The sequence below is a fragment of the Hemitrygon akajei genome, chromosome 28 (assembly GCF_048418815.1).
Source record: "Hemitrygon akajei chromosome 28, sHemAka1.3, whole genome shotgun sequence".
NCBI lineage: Eukaryota > Metazoa > Chordata > Chondrichthyes > Myliobatiformes > Dasyatidae > Hemitrygon > Hemitrygon akajei.
The window spans coordinates 315400-331447 of record NC_133151.1 but is presented as its reverse complement, the minus strand read 5'-3'; the positions used below and the strand labels follow the sequence as shown (position 1 = coordinate 331447).

At 46.3% G+C, this 16048-nt stretch overlaps 1 protein-coding gene across 6 annotated transcripts in view; it reads right to left on the bottom strand.

Annotated features, from left to right (window-relative positions):
• LOC140717613 (uncharacterized) overlaps positions 1-16048 on the bottom strand; it is a 344930-nt gene that overhangs the window by 14835 nt on the left and 314047 nt on the right. The window lies entirely within an intron of this gene.

Here is a 16048-nt window from a genome sequence, read left to right as displayed (position 1 = left end):
GAAGTCATCATCCTGATACAGTGGTGTCAAGAAAACCTCTCCCTCAGTGTTGTAAAAACAAAGGAGCTGGTTGTGGATTATAAGAGGAATGGTTACAGGCTAATCCCTTTTGACATCAATGGATCTGGGGTTGAGAGGGTGAACAGCTTTAATTCCTTGCCATAAACATCACTGAGGATCTCATATGGTCAGTACATACTGGCTGCGAGGTGAAAAAGGCACAACAGCGCCTCTTTCACCTCAAACTGTTGAAGAAGTTTGGCATGAGTCCCCAGATCCTAAGGATTTACTACAGGGGCACAATTGAGAGCTTCCTGACTGGTTGCATCACTGCCTGGTATGGGAACTGTACCTTCTTCAATCACAGGACTCTGCAGAGAGTGGTGCAGTCAGCCCAGCACATCTGTATTTGTGAACTTCCCACGATTCAGGACATTTACAAAGACAGGTGTGTAAAGATCAAAGTGTAATATTGAACATACTATTGGCTCGTCCTCAGGGTCCTTAGTCAGTATGGGGAAGTTCGGAAGGGAGGCTAGTCAGGACGAGAAAGGGTTGCTGGTGCAAAAAGGTTGTCTGCTGCCCTGGGGTCTATTTTGCTGCTGTGTTTGTGGGCAGTTCCATTGTCAATGATCCCTGCCACCACAGTTAAAATAGCTCTGTGTTGAACTTGGTGTTGCCGAACGGGGCACTGGCAGGGAGATTAGGGTATATGGGTTGATATGGTTGGGCGGGTGGGGCACTAGACGGATTTTGCCAACCCTCCTCCGGATCATCGGTGTCATTATTTTGGAACAGCATTGGCAGACCAGACATGTCAGGAGGTACCTCCATTTTATTTCCGTATGGTAGTTCGGCTTGGCATTTCAACCCAGATTCCTTATTTTGTCTCTCCTTTCTCAATCTTTCCTGTTTTTCTCAATTCATATCACAATCCTCACACTGCCGCTTCAATACCTCCCAAGACTTAGGGCTTCCCTCATGATCACATGAACTAATCCGTCTCCGACGCGCGTTATTCTCCCAGCTGGCCTGCTTAGATTTATTATTTCCTCAGCAGTCTTCCTCCACGTGGATATTAAAGTTTTCCATTTAGTCCCCGTATTATGTTTCCAAATTGCCTCTTCTGATTTTATACATTTATCTACATCCCAAGTTCCCTCTACTGGCCAAATTTCATTTCTCAATTTTTTTATTTAGGCATGCCAACAGGCATCTGAGCTGTTCCTAATCTTTGGGGTTAATCTGACATAACCGATACAAAGGGGTTCTGACACCCGGTTTATCCAATGTCTGACCCATTCTTAAAGTATCAACTTCTTAACATCTCTATATACTAGCCCAGTGTCTTTGCTCGCCACACCCACTTCAGGGTATTGACCTTCATGTGGGGGATTTTCCCTCTGAACAACTGGTCTAAGGCAGGGTGGTTGAGATGGACACTGTAAATGACCTTATTTTCTGGGACTTGAACCCCACTATCGGAGAACCCTAACTTCCTATTCTGAAAACTTACAGTTCCGAGGACTCTCACCTCCGAACTCCAGGAGGACTCAAACCTCCGAGACGAATTCGTCAGCATAAAAGTGCGTAAGGTATCCCAGGGATTCCGTCACTACGGAGTTCTAAGGGATAAGGGGTCGACTGAGTGATAGGTTAATGAGAGAGATCAAGGTAAATCTTACCTTATGGGCCCATCCGTCTCACATCACCATCACACAGGCAATCATTTATTCAGTCCACCTAGGAGATCTACATATGTTGGAATCCCATCCTCGTCGCCACATGTAATGTTGGTTTGTTTTCTTGAGATTCTTACACACCTGATACAAATGCAATATGCCAACTTCTCTGGATAACCACGATTCTTTATTTAAGCAAGTACAAGCTTTTTAGATGATTGCTTAACAAACTTTGCAGTGCTTGAGGAGTTCTGTCAAGTGATGCTCTCCGAAAAAGGGAACAATCATCCCTTTTTATAAGGTTTTAAACCACAGTCAGTCAGGTATGCAAGATAAAACTTTTACCTACCTTCACAGTCACATGCCTGGCAACAGTGATAGTATGAGACAAAGAATACTTAAGCACCGAAAGCAGATGCAAAGGTCATCCACCCAAGAACAATGTGCACGTTTAGTATCATCACAGAAACATAGAAAACCTACAGCACAATACAGGCCCTTCGGCCCACAAAGTTGTACCAAACACGTCCCTACCTTAGAAATTACTAGGCTTACCTATAGCCCTCTATTTTACTAAGCTACATGTACCTATCTAAAAGCCTCTTAAAAGACCCTATCGTATCCGTCTCCACCACCATTGCCAGCAGCCCATTCCACACACTCACCACTTTCTGAGTAAAAAAACTTACCCATGACATCTCCTCTGCACCTACTCCCCAGCACCTTAAACCTGTGTCCTCCTGTGGCAACCATTTCAGCCCTGGGAAAAAGCCTCTGACTATCCACATAATCAATGCTTCTCATCATTTTGTACACCTCTATTGGGTCACCTCTCATCCTCCTTCACTCCAAGGAGAAAAGGTCAAGTTCACTCAACCTATTCTCATAAGGCATGCTCCCCAATCCAGGCAACACCCTTGTAAATCTCCTCTGCACCCCTTCTATAGCTTCCATATCCTTCCTGTAGTGAGGTGACCAGAATTGAGCACAGTACTCCAAGTGGGGTCCGACCAGGGTCCTATATAGCTGTAACATTACCTCTCAGCTCCTAAATGCAATTCCACAATTGATGAAGGACAACACACCATAAGCCTTCTTAACCACAGAGTCAACCTGCTCAGCTGCTTTGAGTGTCCTATGGACTCAGACTCCAAGATCCCTCTGATCTTCCACACTGCCAAGAGTCTTACTATTAATACTATATTCTGCCATCATATTTGACCTACCAAAATGAACCACTTCACACTTATCTGGGTTGAACTCCATCTGCCACTTCTCAGCCCAGTTTTGCATCCTATCAGTGTCCTGCTGTAACCTCTGACAGCCCTTCACACTATCCACAACACCTCCAACCTTTGTTTCATCAGCAAACTTACTAACCCAGCCCTCCACTTCCTCATCCAGGTGAGTTATAAAAATCACGAAGAGTAAGGGTCCCAGAACAGATCCCTGAGGCACTCCACTGGTCACCGACCTCCATGCAGAATATGACCCGTCTGCAACCAATTTTTGCCTCTGTGGGCAAGCCAGTTCTGGATCCACAAAGCAATGTCCCCTTGGATCCCATGCCCCCTCACTTTTTCAATAAGCCTTGCAATGAGTACCTTAACAAGTGCCTTGCTGAAATCCATATACACTACATTGACTGTTCTTCCTTCATTAACATGTTTAGTCACATCCTCAAAAAATTCAGTCAGGCTCGTAAGGCACAACCTGCCCTTTACAAAGCCACGCTGACTACTCCTAATCATATTATAACGATATAACCATATAACAATTATAGCATGGAAACAGGCCACCTTGGCCCTTCTAGTCCGTGCCAAACGCTTACTCTCACCTAGTTCCACCGACCTCCACTCAGCCCATAACCCTCCATTCCTTTCATGCCCATATACCTATCCAATTTTACTTTAAATGACAATATCGAACCTGCCTCTACCACTTCTACTGGAAGCTCGTTCCACACTTCTCTGAGTAAAGAAGTTTCCCCTCGTGTTACCCCTGAACTTTTGTCCCCTAAATCTCAACTCATGTCCTCTTGTTTGAATCTCCCCTACTCTCAATGGAAAAAGCCTATCAACATCAACTCTATCTATCCCCCTCATAATTTTAAATACCTCTATCAAGTCCCCTCTCAACCTTCTACACTCCAAAGAATAACCTCTCCAAATTATATCTCTCCAAATGTTCATAAATCCTGCCTCTCAGGATCTTCTTCATCAACAGAGGTAAGACTGACTGGTCTATAATTTCCTGGGCTATCTCTACTCCCTTTCTTGAATAAAAGAACAACATCTGCAACCCTCCAATCCTCGGGAACCTCTCCCGTCCCCATTGATGATGCAAAGATCATTGTCAGAGGCTCAGCAATCTCCTCCCTCGCCTCCCACAGTAGCCTGGGGTACATTTTGTTTGGTCCCCACGACTTATCCAACTTGATGCTTTCCAAAAGCTCCAGCACATCCTCTTTCTTAATATCTACATGCTCAAGCTTTTCAGTTTGCTACAAGTCATCACTACAGTCTCTAAGATCATTTTCCATAGTGAATACTGAAGCAAAGTATTCATTAAGTACCTCTGCTATTTCCTCTGATTCCGTACACACTTTCCCTCTGTCACATTTGATAGGTCCTATTCTTTCACATCTTATCCTCTTGCTCTTCACATACTTGTAGAATGTTTTCCTTAATTCTGCCCGCCAAGGCCTTCTCATGGCCCCTTCTGGCTCTCCTAATTTCTTTTTTAAGCTCCTTCCTGTTAACCTTTTTATTTTCTAGATCTCTAAGATTACCTAGCTCTCTGAACCTTTTGTAAGCTTTTCTTTTCTTCTTGACTAGATTTATTAGAGCCTTTGTCCACCATGGTTCCTGTACCCTACCATAACTTCCCTGTCTCATGGGAACAGAGCTCTAGACAAATATCCCCTGAATATTTGTCACACTTCTTCTGTATTTTCCCCTGAAAACATCTGTTTCCAATTTAAGCCTCCAATTTCCTGCCTGATAGCCTCATAATTCCCCTTACTCTAATTAAAAACTTTCCTAACTTGTCTGTTCCTATCTCTCTCCAATGCTATTGTAAAGGAGATAGAATTATGATCATTATCTCCAAAATGCTCTCCCACTGAGAGATCTAACACCTGACCAGGTTCATTACCCAATACCAAATCAAGTACAGCCTCTCATCTTGTAGGCTTATCTACATACTGTGTCAAGAAATCTCCCTGAACACACCTAACAAACTCCACTCCATCTAAACCCCTTGCTCTAGGGAGATGCCAATCAATATTTGGGAAACTAAAATCTCCCATCACGACAGCTCTGTTATTATTACACCTTTCCAGGATCTGTTTCCCTATCTACTAATTGATATCCCTGTTACTACTAGGCAGCCTATAAAAAACACCCAGTAAAGTTATTCCCCTTCCTGTTCCTAACCTCCACCCACAGGGACTCCGTAGACAATCCCTGCATGGCATCCACCTTTTCTGCAACTGTGACGTTATCTCTGATCAACAGTGCCATACCCCCACCTCTTTTGCCTCCCTCCGTCTTTTCTGAAACATCTAAAACCCGGCACTTGAAGTAACCAATCCTGCCCGAGCCATCCAAGACTCTGTAACAGCCACCACATCATATCTCCAAGTACTGATCCATGCTCTAAGCTCATCTGCTTTGTTCACAACACTCCTTGCATTAAAACAGACACATCTCAAGCCTTCGGTCTGAGTGCATCCCTTCTCGTTCACCTGCCTATCCTCCCTCTCGCACTGTCTACAAGCTTTCTCTATTTGTGAGCTAACCTCACCTTACCCAGTCTCTTCAGTTTGGTTCCCCCCACTAGCAATTCTAGTTTAAACTCTCCTCAGTAGCTTTAGCAAACCTCCCCACCAGGATATTGGTCCCCCTGGGATTCCAGAGCAACCTGTCCTTTTTGTACAGGTCACACCTGCCTCAAAAGAGGTCCCAATGATCCAGAAATCTGAATCCCTGTCCCCTGCTCCAATCCCTCAGCCATGTATTTATCCTCCACCTCATCTTATTCCTATTCTCACTGTTGTGTGGCACAGATAGTAATCCCGAGATTACTACCTTTGCAGTCCTGTTTCTCAACTTCCTTCCTAACCCCCTGTAGTCTTTTTTTTTAGGACCTCTTTGCTTTTCCTACCTATGTCATTGGTACCAATATGTACCATGACCTCTGGCTGTTCTACCTCCCACTGCAGAATGTCTTGGACGCAATCTGAAACACCAGGACAAATGCAAACACAAGGAAATCTGCAGATGCTGGAAATTCAAGCAACACACACAAAATGCTGGTGGAACGCAGCAGGCCAGGCAACATCTATAGGGAGAAGCACTGTCAACGTTTTGGGCCGAGACCCTTCGTCCTGACCCAAGGGTTTCGGCCCGAAACGTCGTCACTACCTCCTCCCATAGATGCTGTCTGGCCTGCTGAGTTCTGCCAGCATTTTGTGTTTTTTATTTATTTCCAGCATCTGCAGATTCACTCGTGTTGCATAAATAGGTTAACCACCTTCATACGAGCAAGGACAGAAAATGGCAAAGTGAGTACAGTATACTTATTTATTCAATAAGTTATGGGTCAAAGTATTTGGTGAGTACATTTCTAACTCTTCTGGCTTCAGTCTCGTTGCTGTCTGTTCTGAAATTGTTAGGTTGCGTTCAAGAAAATGATGAAATGGAACGCTGCCGTCTGACAGCGTTTTCAAAAGTCTCCGGCTACTCCGTCCACACTGATCTGCCCGAGCAGCGTTTTCAAAAATACCCACCCTGGAAAGAGTTTCTGAAAAGCTCCGGTTTCGGGGGATGAAAACGCCATTTTAGTGTGGACGGAGGGTAAAAACGAAGAGAAAAAGCTTCGGTTACGGATTTATCCAGCGTAGTGTGGATGTAGCCAAAGTATGATTAGATTACCACACCCTGCATGCAAGACAAGGAAGCCTGCAGCGCAGTTTAGTATCAAACTGCCTGCTTGTCAGCAGGGCAAATTAACCTCATAACATCTCAAAACAAGGATTATTGGGGACCCTATTCACCCCAACTACAAATTGTTCTAGCTGCTACCATATGGGAAACGATGCCACAGCATAAAATCCAGGACCAACAGGCTATGGGACTGCTTCTTCCACTAGGCCACCAGACTGATTAATTCACATTGATACAATTGTATTTCTATGCTATATTGACTGTCCTGTTGTAATACTATTCATTAGAAATGACTTAAAATTGCATATTGTCCATAGATGGAGACTAAATAAATACTTTACTTCAGTATTCACTATGGAAAAGGATCTTAGAGATTGTAGTGATGACTTGCAGCAGACTGAAAAGCTTGAGCATGTAGATATTAAGAAAGAGGATGTGCTGAAGCTTTTGGAAAACATCGTTGGATAAGTTGCCAGGACCAGACGAAATATAGCTCAAGCTACCGTGCGAGGCAAGGGAGGAGATTGCTGAGCCTCTGACAATGATCTTTGCATCAACAATGGGGATGAGAGAGGTTCCCGAGGAACGGAGGGTTGCTAATGTTGTTCCTTTATTCAAGAAAGGGAGTAGAGATAGCTCAGGAAGTTATAGACCAGTGAGTCTTACCTCAGTGGTTGGTAAGTTGATGGAGAAGATCCTGAGAGGCAGGATTTATGAACATTCAGAGAGGTATAACATGATTAGTAGTAGTCAGCATGGCTTTGTAAAGGGCAGGTTGTGCCTTATGAGCCTGACTGAATTTTTTAAGGATGTGACTAAACAGATTGATGAAGAAAGAGCAGTCGATGTAGTGTATATGGATTCAGCAAGGCATTTGATAAGGTACCCATTGCAAGGCTTATTGAAAAAGGAAGGAGGCATGGGATCCAATGGGATTGCCTTGTGGATCCAGAACTGGCTTGCCCACAGAAGGCAAAGAGTGGTTGTAGACGGGTCATATCCTGCGTGGAGGTCAGTCACCAGTGGACTGCCTCAGGGATCTGTTCTCGGACCCTTACTTTTCGTGATTTTTCTAAGTGACCTGGATGAGGAAGTGGAGGGCTGGGTTAGTAAGTTTGCTGATGACACAAATGTTGGAGGTGTTGTGGATAGTGTGGAGGGCTGTCAGAGCAGGACATTGATAGGATGCAAAACTGGGCTGAGAAGTGGCAGATGGAGTTCAACCCAGATAATTGTGATGTGGTTCATTTTGGTAGGTTAAATATGATGGCAGAATATAGCATTAATGGTAAGACTCACGGCAGTGTGGAGGATCAGAGGGATTTTGGGGTCCGAGTCCATAGGACGGTCAAAGCAGCTCAGCAGGTTGACTCTGTGGTTAAGAAGGCGTTGTGGCGGACCCCACACGCGGGACTCCAACCGCCATCGGGAGCCGTAGGCAGACACACGGTAGCGCATTTGGAACTACCTGCTTGGGGCGGACCTTCCGGGGAGGGGAGATTTAAGTGATTGATTTTGAATCAGTAAAGGCATTCTGAGTTCAGCTCTCTCTGCCTCAGTGTGCTTTTTTAGCAGCGCGTTGCGCGCGACTACATTGGTGTTCCAGACAGCATCTGGAGCCGATGACTCAGTGACCAGCCATGAGTTTGAGCAACTCGCACAGCGCGATCTCTCTAAAACTCCCGACTTTCTGGGCCACTCAGCCCCATGTTTGGTTCGAGCAGGCTGAGGCCCAGTTCAGTATCAGAAACATTACAGCTGACGCCACACGGTACTACTACGTGGTCAGCACGCTAGACCAGGAGTCGGCAGGCCAGATCATCGACTTCCTACACCAGCCACCAATGGAGGACAGGTACACTAAGCTTGAGGCACTCCTGATCCATACCTTCGGACTCTTCCGCCACTAACTCCTACACATGGATGGCCTGGGCAACCACACGCCATCTGAGCTCATGTATGATATGCTGGCGCTCATGAACGGCCGTTATCCATGCCCTTTATTTGAACAGTTGTTCCTCAAGCAAATGCCACAGGACATTCGCCTCCTCCTCGTGAGTGAGGATTTCCAAGACCCACGCAGGGTTGCGGCTAAAGCAGACATCCTTTGGCAGAGCAAGCAACGTGGAGCAGCCTCCACTGGCCTACCCACGATCGCGCGCCCCAAAGCCCAGGCCCTGCAACTGAAGCCGTTGAGACCCACGGGGGAGAAAGACGAAAGTTCGGAACAATGGTGTTTCTATCACCAAAGATGGGGCTCAGGCGCACGCCACTGCCGTCCACCATGTGCTTTTCCGGGAAACACTGGGGCCAGCCATCGCTGATGGCTACGACGGCTGGCCACCGAGACAGCCTCCTGTACCTCTGGGACTGACACTCCGGGCAGCGCTTCCTGGTAGACACTGGGGCTGAAGTCAGCGTACTCCCCCCCTCAAACATGGACACTCGCAACGCGGTCCCAGGCCCCGAACTCACCGCTGCAAATGACACCAGTATTTGGACGTACGGCCGGCGAACTATCTCACTGCATTTCGGGTCCAGCTGTTTCACTTGGACTTTCACGTTGGCAGCAGTGTCACAGCCGCTACTAGGGGCAGATTTCTAGGAGCCAACTAGGCTACTAGGCTACTCGGAGCCAACTGCCTCCTGGTCAACCTAAAAGGCCGGCATTTGGTCCACGCCGAGATGTTCCAGACTTTCCAGCTCAGAGAAGCCAAGTTACCAGTCCTCCACCTGGATTCCGTGACCCTCTCGGGTAACAAATATGCCAGGGTGTTAGCAGAATTCTCCTCCATAGCCACCCTGCAGTTCTCCACAGCTGACCCCAAGCACAGCGTGCCAGCACCACATCCCCACACAAGAACCGCTGCTGCACGCCCGAGCTCGCAGGCTCCCACCCGACAAGCTCCACCTCGCCAAGGAGGAGTTCCATCAGATGGAAGAGATGGGAATCGTACGCTGCTCAGACAGCCCATGGGTATCCCCGCTGCACATGGTGCTCAAGTCTGCAGGAAAATGGAGGTCCTGCAGAGACTACAGAAGGCTCAACGACGCCACAACCGCCGACAGATACCCGGTACCCCACATCCAGGACTTCACAGCGAACCTGCACGGAGCGACCATCTTCTCGAAAATCAGCCTGGTCAAGGGATACCATCAGATCCCAATGTACCATAACAACGTGCCCAGAACAGCCCTCATCACACCGTTCAGCTTGTTCAAATTCCTGAGGATGCCTTTCGGTCTCAAGAATGCGGCCCAAACTTTCCAAATGCTCATGGACTCGGTGGGACACGGCCTGGATTTCATTTTCATTTACTTGGACGATATCCTGGTGGCCAGCAGTTCGCACCAAGAGCACGTGGCACGTTTGCGCCAGCTCTGCCAACGCCTGAGCAACCACAGACTGGCAATCAATCTGGCAAAGTGCCAGTTTGGGCTGACGGAGATTGACTTCTTGGGCCACAGAGTCAACCGACATGGCGCAGTTCCCCTACCAGACAAGGTCCAGGCCATCCACCAGTTCCCCAAGCCCGGCATGGTCAAGGGCCTGCAGGAGTTCATAGGGATGGTCAACTTTTATCACCGGTTTGTGCCGGCGGCGGCATAAATCATGAGACCCTTGTTCAGCCTGATGGCCGGCAAGGCCAAAGAAATGGCATAGGACGCGGAGTCTACGGAGGCGTTCGAGCAGACCAAGGAGGCGCTGGCAAAAGCGGCCCTCCTGATGCACCCAAGAGTCGATGTACCCACGGCACTCACAGTCGACGCTCCCGACACAGTCGGAGGAGTCCTGGAGCAGCTCGTCGAGGACCAGTGGCAACTACTCGCTTTCTTCAGCCGGCACCTACGGCCACCAGAGGTGAAGTACAGCGCTTTCGACAGAGAGTTGCTAGTGCTCCACCTGGCTGTCTGGCATTTCCGGCACTTCCTCGAGGGAAGGGAGTTCAGCGTGTATATGGACCACAAGCCCCTCACCTTCGCACTGGTCAAGGTATTGGATCCGTGGTCGGCTCGACAGCAGAGGCACCTACCTGTCCTTTATTTCAGAATTCACCACAGACGTCCGCCACATCGCAGGGAAGAACAACATCATCGCTGACACACTGTCTCGCCCCTGCCACCACTCAGTAGGCATATCGTCCACAGGAATAGACTACACAGCACTGGCGGAAGCACAACGGTTGGACACCGAGATCCCGGCTTACCGCATTGCCGTTTCAGGGCTCCAGTTGGAGGACGTCTCCATCGGCCCGGCAGCGGATCGACTCCTGTGTGACGTGTCTACTGGCAAACGCTGACCCATGGTACCAGCAGCATGGAGGCACTGGGTGTTCGGCACACTGCACAACCTGGCCCACCCGTCCATCCTGGCGTCCATTAAGCTGGTAGCGGACAGATTCATCTGGCACAGTTTGCGCAAACAGGTTGGATACTGGGCCAGGACCTGCGTACACTGCCAGACCGCCAAAGTCCAGCGGCATGTGAAGGCTCCCCTCCAGCAGTTCCAGCCAACGCACAGGAGGTTCCAACACATCCACGTGGACATCGTCGGCCCCCTGCCAGTCTCCCGGGGCACCAGGTATATCTTTACCATGGTAGACAGGTTCACCAGATGACCGGAAGCCGTACCGCTGGCAGGACGCTCATTGCAAACTGGATCATCAGGTTCAGCCTCCCAACGGACATCATCTCCGACAGAGGGGCGCAGTTCACGTCTGGTTTATGGACAACACTGGCACAGCTCCTGGGCACCCAGCTGCATCACACCACAGCGTACCATCCCCAGTCCAACGGTTTGGTAGAGAGATTCCACCGGCATCTCAAGTCGGCCCCGATGGCGCGCCTCAGGGGCACCAACTTGACAGATGAGCTTCCCTGGGTCCTTCTGGGCATCCGCACAGCCCCCAAGGAGGACCTGGACACCTCTTCAGCGGAATTGGCCTACAGCGCCTTCCTGAATGTCCCAGGCGAGTCGTACCAGAGGCCCGAGGTTCGGAAGAAACTCCAGCAGCGGTGCTAACGAGGCTGCGGGACAAGGTAGGGACCCTGGCACCGGACCCGACCTCCAGGCATGGTCCCATGTCATCCTTCACCCCTAAAGACCTCCGAGACTGTGAGTATGCTTTTATTCGCAGGGGCATAAACAGGTCACCTCTACAGCGGCCGTACAAGGGACCCCTCAAGGTGATCGGTCACAACGAAACCACGTGTGTGGTGGAGGTGGGTGGCCGGGAAGAGACTTTTACTGTGGACCGCCTCAAACCGGCGCACTTGGACATTGAGCAACCAGTGAGGGTACCTGCACTGCACCAGCAAGGCCGGCCACCCAGGCAAGCCACACAGACCGGGGACTCCACTCCCCCAATGGACGTTTCTGGGGGGGGGGATGTGGCGGCCCCCACACGCGGGCAGACATGCGGTAGCACGTTTGGAACTACCCGCTCGGGGCAGACCTCCTGGGGACAGTCTGACGTCACATCCGCCCCGCGGGTTGTAGGGACCCATGGGAGAGGAGACTTTGAATCAGTAAAGGCAATCTGAGTTCAGCTCTCTCTGCCTCTGTATGTTTCTTTAGTAGCGCATTCTGTGTGACTACAGCGTATGGTGTATTGGCCTTCATCAATCATGGAATTGAATTTAGGAGCCAAGGGGTTCCGGTCACGTCATCGTCGAGAATGGCAGATTAAGTCACTAGCTCCTCTGGAAAAATGTGTATTAAGCCCCGTTAACCCATCAAGTATAGTATTTTTCTAAAGTATTTGAACTGATAAGAGGGGCAAGAATGGGGAAAAAGAATGGAAATAAAAAAAGTGACACTGTGGAGCCTGCGGCCGAGAGGAGTTGAGCGAGCGGCTCTTCTACCCGACTGCGTGCTAGCGAGGCGGCTGCTGGCGCAAGCAGCAAATAAGATAGAAATTTTGAAAGAGATAAGGGAGTTCCAGAAAGATATAAAACAGCAGCTACATGATATTAAGTCAGAGCTCGCCAACGTAAATCAAAAAATAGTGGTGGCAGAGACTCAAATTGAGAAGGTGAAAGATCGCGTTCAAAATGTGGAACGGATACTAAGTAAGACAATAAAAATATTAAATCAAAAAGAAGGTAAACTGCTTGACCTGGAGGGAAGATCACAGCGGAAAAATATCAGAATATACAATGTTGCCAAAGGAACGGAGGGCTTGTCTATGATGGAGTTTGTCGGAAAGTTGCTGTGGGATGCGCTGAAGCTTCCCTCGACTATGGAGTTGGAAATTGAGAGAGCTCGTGCGCTCGTCCCGAAGCCTACCTGAGATAGAGCAGATAAGCCACGCTCAATAATTAAATTCCTTCAATACAGTACCAAGGCGGAGATTCTACGAAGGGCCTGGGGTAAGAAGAGGGTGTTTTTAAACGATAAATTAATATATTTCGATCAAGATTACCCCCCCCCCCCCCCACGGTCCTCCAGAAACGTAAAGAATACTCTGAAGTAAAACAAGTACTAAAGCAAGAAAGGATTAGGTTTCAAACTCCGTACCCTGCTAAAATTCGAGTGTTTTATGAAGATGGGATCCAACTGTATCAGACAGTGGAAGAGGCAACTACAGACATGAAGGCCAGATGGTTGCCTGTCAGCATGATCAAACCGAGGGAAAGTCTGGCAGAGAAATTATCCCACTCCGCTTGGGAAATAGTGCGAGAATCGAGAAGGCAGGAGACGGGAGGAGGCCGAGAGAAGTATATCAGGAAGAGACTGGGAGTTTTCCAAAGACAGCCCTCACCCCCTCCAGAAGAGCCATAAGGTTTGGCGAACTTTAAAAATGTTGAGAAGCTAAACGGAAGCAAATGTAGATGGTGATATACCTATCTCGAGAAACACTTATTATAATGTGGATTTTATATTACTTAGTTATTCTTTATTTGCTCACTTACTCCTTTTTCCCCACCAAAATGAGAATATATATATATATATACACACACACGTGCGTGTGTGTGCGTGTGCGTGTGTGTGTGTATAAATAAAAGAGTACACAGGGAAATCTTTTCTGTGTAATGGATTTGTTCACTGATTTTTATGAATACTGCAATGGGGGCCCTCAACTCACAAGTAGGAGGGGTTATCCCCCACAGCTAGACATTTCCTCTAGCTCAACGCAGGGTCATCTACCAGAGACCTCAGCCTTGGAATCACACATTCGTTGCCATTTTTGTTATTATTTGCATTTCTTGGTTCTTATTTGTTCAGGGAGTAGATCGATTAAGTTTTATTCTGCTAATTTCAATGATACATTGACATATAAATACAGATGGCTAAGGACAAAGTAAAACTCATTTCTTTTAATGTCAATGGGCTATTAAATCCAATCAAACGTAATTGAATTTTTATCCAAAATGAAAAAAGAACAAGCCCATGTAGTATATTTACAGGAAACTCATTTAAGTGATAATTTAAGAACTAAAGAGAATGGGCTTCACTAATTTGTTTTTTTCCCTCATATAAATCAGGACATAGGAGAGGAGTTGCTATTCTCATTTCACACAAGCTAAATTTTGAAAAAGTATTTGAAATAGGAGATAAAGAGGGCAGATATATTCTGGTAAGGGGGAATATAGACAGAAATTCAGTTACTCTATTGAATATATACGCACCCCCGGGAAGTGATATTGGTTTCTTTCAGAAAATTACTGATATTATGGTAGCGGAAACAGAAGGTCTCCTCATATGTGGGGGAGACTTAAATTTACAATTACAACCAAACTTAGACTCTTCCAATAGAAAAACCTATGAAACAAAATCCTTACATAAGAAAGTTAATACACTTTTTGAGGATGTTGGTTTAATTGATATATGGAGGGACCTTTTCCCCGACAGAAGGGATTACACTCATTATTCTGCTCCCCATTCTGTATATACAAGAATAGACTATTTCATAACATTTGGAAAAGACAAAGACAAAATAAACACCTGTGGAATTGGGACAATAGATGTAAGTGACCATGCACCTATATATCTATCTGTTGATTTTGACCTAAACTAAAGAATACTATTTGATAATTAAATTCAAGTCTACTCAATGATCCGTTCTTTAAGGAACAAATTAAAAAAGAAATTGGTCTCTACTTAGAATTTAATGATAATGGAGAGGTTTCACCTCCCATTTTATGGGATACTCTGAAGGCTGTCTTAAGAGGGAAAATTATAGCGATATCTTCATATAAGAAAAAAATAAGGAATAAAACAGAGGAATAACAAAGTAGGCTGAAGGAACTAGAGAAAAACACAAATTGAATTTGGCACAGGATACATTAGGGGAAATTAAAAAAATTAGGAATGAAATTAATAGTTTGGCTACGCAAGAAATCAGGGAAAATTTAATGTTTCTGAAACAGAGACATTATGAAAGTGGATCAAAGTCTGTGAAAATACTGGCGTGGAAACTGAAAAAAAAGATAGCAGAAAATACAATTCATAGAATTAGGGACCCAAGAATGAAAATGATAAAAAATAAGCTAAATGAAATTCAAGAAGCTTTTGAAGTGTTTTACAAAACTCTATATTCCAAAGTTCCCCGGGAAGCATAACCCAAACTGACACCTTCTTGAATTCTCTAGAGTTACCCACTTTAAGCAAAAAATAAAATAGAACGATGACTGCTGACATAACTGAAGTTGAATTAAAAGCTGCAATTAGTAGGCTTAAATTAAGCAAGTCACCAGGATCAGATGGGTATATGGCAGAGTGGTACAAAGAATTTAAAAATGAGTTAATTCCTGTTTTACTCCCCACACTGAACTGGGCTCTAAAAAAAGGCACAAATGCCACCCAGTTGGAAGGAAGCGATAATGTTAGCTATACCGAAAGAAGGCCAGGATAAAATGGAATGCCGGTCATTTAGACCAATATCCATTCTTAATGTAGATTATAGATTATTTACCTCCATCATGGCCAAACGATTAGAGGGGTTTCTACCCATACTGACACGTAACGATCAGACAGGTTTTACACAACAACGCCAAACACAAGACAATATACGAAGGACATATGAATCATATACAAAAAAATAAAATCAAAGCAATAGTGATAAGCGTGGACGCTGAAAAGGCATTTGATTTGGTTAATTTGAATTTTCTTTACCGAGTTTTACATAGATTTGGTTTCCAAGACAATTATTAAAACTATACAGACACTATATGACAACCCTACTGCTAGGATTAAAGTCAATGGATATTTATCAAATAGTCTTACCCTAGAAAGGGGTACGAGACAGGTTGTGTATGGTCAACGCTACTCTTCGCGTTATATCTGGAACCATTAGCTCAATACATCAGACAAAATGAAGATATCAGGGGAATTACTATTAAAGGGACAAAGCATAAATTGGCTTCTTACTCAGATGACATTTTGATCTATCTAGGGCAACCAACATACTCTTT